Consider the following 6,567-nt stretch of genomic DNA (forward strand, 5'->3'; position numbering starts at 1 on the left):
TATTTATTGCAAAAATCTATTAGTTATAGAAACAAAGTACTACGTGCATGCTCCTAGGGGGATAGATTGGTAGGAGAAGACCATCGCTCGTCCCCGACCGCCACTCATAAGGAAGACAATAAATAAATAAATCATGCTCCGACTTCATCACATAACGGTTCACCATACGTGCATGCTACAGGAATCACAAACTTTAACACAAGTATATCTCAAATTCACAACTACTCAACTAGCATGACTCTAATATTACCATCTTCATATCTCAAAACAATCATCAAGTATCAAACTTCTCATAGTATTCAGTGCACTTTATATGAAAGTTTTTATTATACCCATCTTGGATGCCTATCACATTAGGAATAATTTCATAACCGAAGCAAATTACCATGTTGTTCTAAAAGACTCTCAAAATAATATAAGTGAAGCATTAGTGATCAATAATTTCTATAAAATAAAACCACCACCGTGCTCTAAAAAGATATAAGTGAAGCACTAAAGCAAAATTATCTAGCTCAAAAGATATAAGTGAAGCACATAGAGTATTCTAATAAATTCCGATTCATCTGTGTCTCTCCAAAAGGGTGTGTACAGCAAGGATTATTGTGGTAAAATAAAAAGAAAAGACTCAGATCATACAAGACGCTCCAAGCAAAACACATATCATGTGGTGAATAAAAATATAGCCTCAAATAAAGTTACTGATAGACGAAGACGAAAGAGGGGATGCCTTCCGGGGCATCCCCAAGCTTAGGCTTTTGGTTGTCCTTGAATTATACCTTGGGTTGCCTTAGTAATCCCCAAGCTTAGGCTCTTGCCACTCCTTATTCCAAAATCCATCAAATCTTTACCCAAAAACTTGAAAACTTCACAACACAAAACTCAACAGAAAATCTCATGAGCTCCATTAGTATAAGAAAACAAACCACCACTTTAACGTACTGCAATAAACTCATTCTTTATTTATATTGGTGTTAAACCTACTGTATTCCAACTTCTCTATGGTTCATACCCCCCGATACTAGCCATAGATTCATCAAAATAAGCAAACAACACACGAAAAACAGAATCTGTCAGAAACAGAACAATTTGTAGCAATCTATAGCTTTCGAATACTTATGTAACTCCAAATATCCTGAGAAATTAGGACTTATGAAATAATTTGTGTAATGATCTACTGCAGTTGGAATTAGTATTTTATCGCTCCCTGGTAAAAATGAAAATTATTCTCGTGAGCGCACACTTTCTGTTTTTTACAGCAAGATCAAATAACAATCACCCAAGAAGATCCTAAAGGCTTTACTTGGCACAAACACTAATTAAAACATAAAATACAAAATCATAAAAGGGAATAGATGATTTATTTATTACTAAACAGGAACAAAAATAAAATTGGGTTGCCTCCCAACAAGCGCTATCGTTTAACGCCCCTAGCTAGGCATAAAAGCAAGAATAGATCTAGGTATTGTCATCTTTGGTATGCAATTCTTCAATTGAACACTTATAACCCTTAGGAGTTTCCTACTTTTTATTGATGATCAAACTCCTAGGCAAGAAATCAAGATAATCATTTGTAGCAAAATGTTCATTAATGATAGCGAAAAAATTGGGGTGAACACTTATTGATTTTGAGATCTGCATTCTCCTTACTAGAAGATTCACCCTTATTCTTAGGAACATACATAAACTTAGCAACTTTGGTAGGAGGAGGGTTTGAAGTGTTTCTCATGGCAGAAAAGGCAGACCCTAAGTTGGTAATAATATCCTCAAGTTTATCAATTCTAGTGGAATCTTGATCTATCTTTTCATTAAATAAGGGTTCTTTTTCTCTCAAAATTTTCAGAGTAACTCCTACCTTAGATCCATATTGAGTAATTTGGTTGTGGACCTTTTTATCCAAATTCTCGATCAACTCTATAGTGGCAACTTTATTTTCAATAATTTCAAGACTTTGCATCACATGTTCCAAAGATAAAATAGTTCCATTAACCAAGAGAGGTGGTGGGCCAAACAAATCTATCATAGCATTATAAGAATCAAAAGTATGTCTACCCAAGAAATTCCCTCCGGTAATGGTATCAAGAATATATCTGTTCCAAGGAGTGATGCCTACATAAAAATTGCGAAGAAGAACGGAAGTAGATTGCTTCCTAGTGGATCTATTCAGAGCATTGCAAATTCTATACCAAGCATCTTTTAGATTTTCCCCCTCCCTTTGTTTAAAATTAAGAACTTCATTATCAGGAGTACTAACAGTGATAGAAGGACTGGCCATGACGGCAAAACAAATGATCTAACAAATGATCACACAAGAGGCAAGCGAAAGAAGGCGAACGAAAAAAGGGCGAACGACAAAGAGGCTAATAAAACGGCAAGGGTGGAGTGGGGGAGAGGAGAACAAGAGGCAAATGGCAAATAATGTAATGCGAGTGATAAGAGTTTGTGATGGGCACTTGGTATGTCTTGCCTTGAGTGTAGATCTCCCCTGCAACGGCGCCAGAAATCCTTCTTGCTACCTCATGAGCATGCGTTGGTTTTCCCTTGAAGAGGAAAGGGTGATGCAGCAAAGTAGCGTAAGTATTTCCCTCAACTTTTGAGAACCAAGGTATCAATCCAATAGGAGACTACATGCAAGTCACCTAGTACCTGCACAAACAAATAAGAACCTTGCAACCAACACGATAAAGGGGTTGTCAATCCCTTCATGACCACTTGCAAAAGTGCGATCTGGTAAAGATAATAAGATAAATATTTTTGGTATTTTTGTTGTATAGATTGGAAAATAAAGATTGCAAAATAAATAGTAAACTCGAATTGTAGATCAGAAACTTATATGATGTAAAGTAGACCCAGGGGCCATAGGTTTCACTAGTGGCTTCTCTCAAGATAGCATATATTACAGTGGGTGAACAAATTACTGCCAAGCAATTCATAGAAAAGCGCATAGTTATGATGATATCTAAGCATGATCATGAACATAGGCATCACGTCCGTGTCAAGTATACCGAAATGATTCCGCATCTACTACTATTACTCCACACATCGACCGCTATCCAGCATGCACCTAGAGTATTAAGGTCATAAGAACAAAGTAACGCATTAGGCAAGATGACATGATGTAGAGGGATGAACTCAAGCAATATGATATAAACCCCATATTTTTATCCTCGATGGCAACAATACAATACGTTCCTTGCTGCCCCTGCTGTCACTGGGATAGGACATCGCAAGATTGAACCCAAAGCTAAGCACTTCTCCCATTGCAAGAAAGATCAATCTAGTAGGCCAAACCAAACTGATAATTTGAAGAGACTTGCAAAGATATCGAATCATGCATATAAGAATTTAGAGAAGAATCAAATATTGTTAATAGATAATCTTAATCATAAACCCACAATTCATCGGATCTCAGCAAATAGACCACAAAAAGAATTGCATCGAATAGATCTCCAAGAACATCGAGGAGAACTTTGTATTGAGATCCAAAGAGAGAGAAGAAGCCATCTAGCTAATAACTATGGACCCGAAGGTCTGTGGTAAACTACTCACACATCATCGGAGAGGCTATGGTGTTGATGTAGAAGCCCTCCATGATCGAATCCCCCTCCAGTAGATCGCCGGAAAAGGTCCCTAGATGGGATCTCAGGGGTACAGAAGGTTGCGGCGGTGGGAAAGTGGTTTCGTGGCTCCCCTAGATGTTTTCAGGATATAAGAGTATATATAGGCGAAGGAAGTAGGTTGGTGGAGCTACGAGGGGCCCACGAGGGTGGGGGCACGCCGCCCTACCTCATGGCCGCCTCGTTGCTTCCTTGACCTCCACTCCAAGTCTCCTGGATTGCGTTTGTTCCAAAAAAAGTTCCTCGCGAAGGTTTCATTTCGTTTGATATTCCATTTCTATGAAACACTAAAATAGGCAAAAAAACAGCAACTGGCACTGGGCCTCCGGTTAATAGGTTAGTCCCAAAAATAATATAAAAGTGCATATTAAAGCCCATTAAACATCCAAAACAGAAAATATAGTAGCACGGAACAATCAAAAATTATATATACGTTGGAGAGGTATCAGGTATCATCATACCTAGTTCAATCTAATTACCAGCAAGTCTCTTTACTCATTCCGTAATGCATCATCCGTTACTAACTCATTAGTCACATTGCTTGCAAGGCTTATAGTGATGTGCATTACCGAGAGGGCCCAGAGATACCTCTCCGATCCACAGAGTGACACATCCTAATCTCGATCTATGCCAACTCAACAAACACCTACGGAGACACATGTAGAGCATCTTTATAATCACCCAGTTACGTTGTGACGTTTGATAGCACACAAGGTGTTCCTCCGGTATTCGAGAGTTGCATAATCTCATAGTCATAGGAACATGTATAAGTCATGAATAAAGCAATAGAAATAAAACTAAATGATCATTATGCTAAGCTAAAGGATGGGTCTTGTCCATCACATCATTCTCCTGATGATATGATCCCGTTCATCAAATGACAACATATGTCTATGGTCGGGAAACTTAACCATCTTTGATTAACGAGCTAGTCAAGTAGAGGCATACTAGGGACACTCTGTTTGGTCTATGTATTCACACATGTACTAAGTTTCTGGTTAATACAATTCTAGCATGAATAATAAACACTTATCATGATATAAGGAAATATAAATAACAACTTCATTATTGCCTCTAGGGCATATTTCCTTCACTTGCAGCTCCTATTGATACGGAACCCTTGCTTTTATATGTCGCTGCTAACAGTAGAGCCGTTAGTGTGGCGGTTGTTGTGGAGATGAAGGAATTAGGAAAGGAGTATCCGGTTCAAAGGCCGGTTTACTATGCTAGTGAGGTGCTAATTGAGTCGAAGTAGAGGTACCCACATTGGCAGAAGCATTATTTCCTTGGTCATTCCATCACTGTGGTCAGTTCTGCTCCTCTAGGGGATATTATTCAAAACAGAAAAGCTACAGGCCGGGTGGCCAAGTGGGCCATTGAGCTTGGACCCCATGGTTTGAAGTATATGCCTTGGACAGCCATCAAGTCTCAGGCACTTATGGATTTCATCAATGACTGGACAAAGTTGTAGATGCCTGAGGAAAAGTCTGATAATACGTATTGGACTATACATTTTGATGGATCCAGGCACTTGGATGGCTCGGGGGCTGGAGTTATATTGACTTCCCCACGAGGTGATAAGTTTTGTTATGTCTTAAGGCTGATGTTTCCTTGTACTAACAATGCAGCTGAATATGAGGCCTTACTCCATAGTCTTCAGATGGCCAAAGAAATGAACCTAAGCTGGGTCAGGTGTTTTGGCGATTCAGATCCACTGGCTCAGCAAGTCTCAGGAACTTGGTATTCCAAAGACCCACTCATGGCGGCTTATCATCGGGCGGTTGATGGTATTGCTAGTCATTTCAAGGGTTATCAAGTGGAACATGTTGATCGCAGGAAAAATGAGGCGGCTGATGCTTTAAGCTAGCTGGGGTCTCAGCGTAAGTCGGTACCACCCAATGCCTTTCTTGATATTCTCAATAATCCTTCAGTTAAATTGCCTATGGAAGAGAATCTTGCTATCCCTGACCCAGAGGCACAGTTGGTGGCGGCTCTTCATGCTATTCCTGATAGGATAGTTCCGTATTTGGCTTATATGACTGATGTCACTTGAAGCTACATCGGTATTTCCCCAAAGAGGAAGGGATGATGCAGCACAACGACGGTAGCTATTTCCCTCAGATATGAAACCAAGGTTATCAAACCTGTAGGAGAATCAACCAACACAACGTAAACAGCCCCTGCACATAGATAACAAATCCTCGCAACCCGACATGTTAAAGGGGTTGTCAATCCCTTTTGGGTAACGGCGGCAGAAATTGGTGCGTGATGGGAGAAAGTTGTAATAGATTGAATAAATAGATCGCAAATAAAATAAAGTGTAGCAAAGTATTTTTGGGGTTTTTGGATTAATACATCTGAAAATAAAATCAAATAAAAGTAGATCGCAAAGGCAAATAATATGAGAAAGAGACCCCGGGGCCGTAGGTTTCACTAGTGGCTTCTCTCGAGAAAAATAGCAAACGATGGGTGAACAAATTACTGTTGGGTAATTGATAGAACTTCAAATACTCATGACGATATCCAGGCAATGATCATTATATAGGCATCACGTCCAAGATTAGTAGGCTGACTCCTGCCTGGATCTACTACTATTACTCCACACATCGACCGCTATCCAACATGCATCTAGTGTATTAAGTTCATGGAGAAACGGTGTAATGCAATAAGAACGATGGCATGATGTATACAAGATCTATCTATGTAGAGATACAACCCATCGTTTTATCCTTAGTAGCAACGATACATACGTGTTGGTTCCCCTTCTGTCACTGGGATCAAGCACCATAGGATCAAACCCACTACAAAGCACCTCTTCCCATTGCAAGATAAATAGATCAAGTTGGCCAAACACAACCCAAATATCGAAGAAGAAATACGAGGCTATAAGAAATCCTTCATAAAAGAGATCAAAGAAACTCAAATACTTTCATGGATATAAAAAGATAGATCT

Source organism: Triticum aestivum, chromosome 5A (genome assembly GCF_018294505.1).
Source record: "Triticum aestivum cultivar Chinese Spring chromosome 5A, IWGSC CS RefSeq v2.1, whole genome shotgun sequence".
NCBI classification, from domain to species: domain Eukaryota; kingdom Viridiplantae; phylum Streptophyta; class Magnoliopsida; order Poales; family Poaceae; genus Triticum; species Triticum aestivum.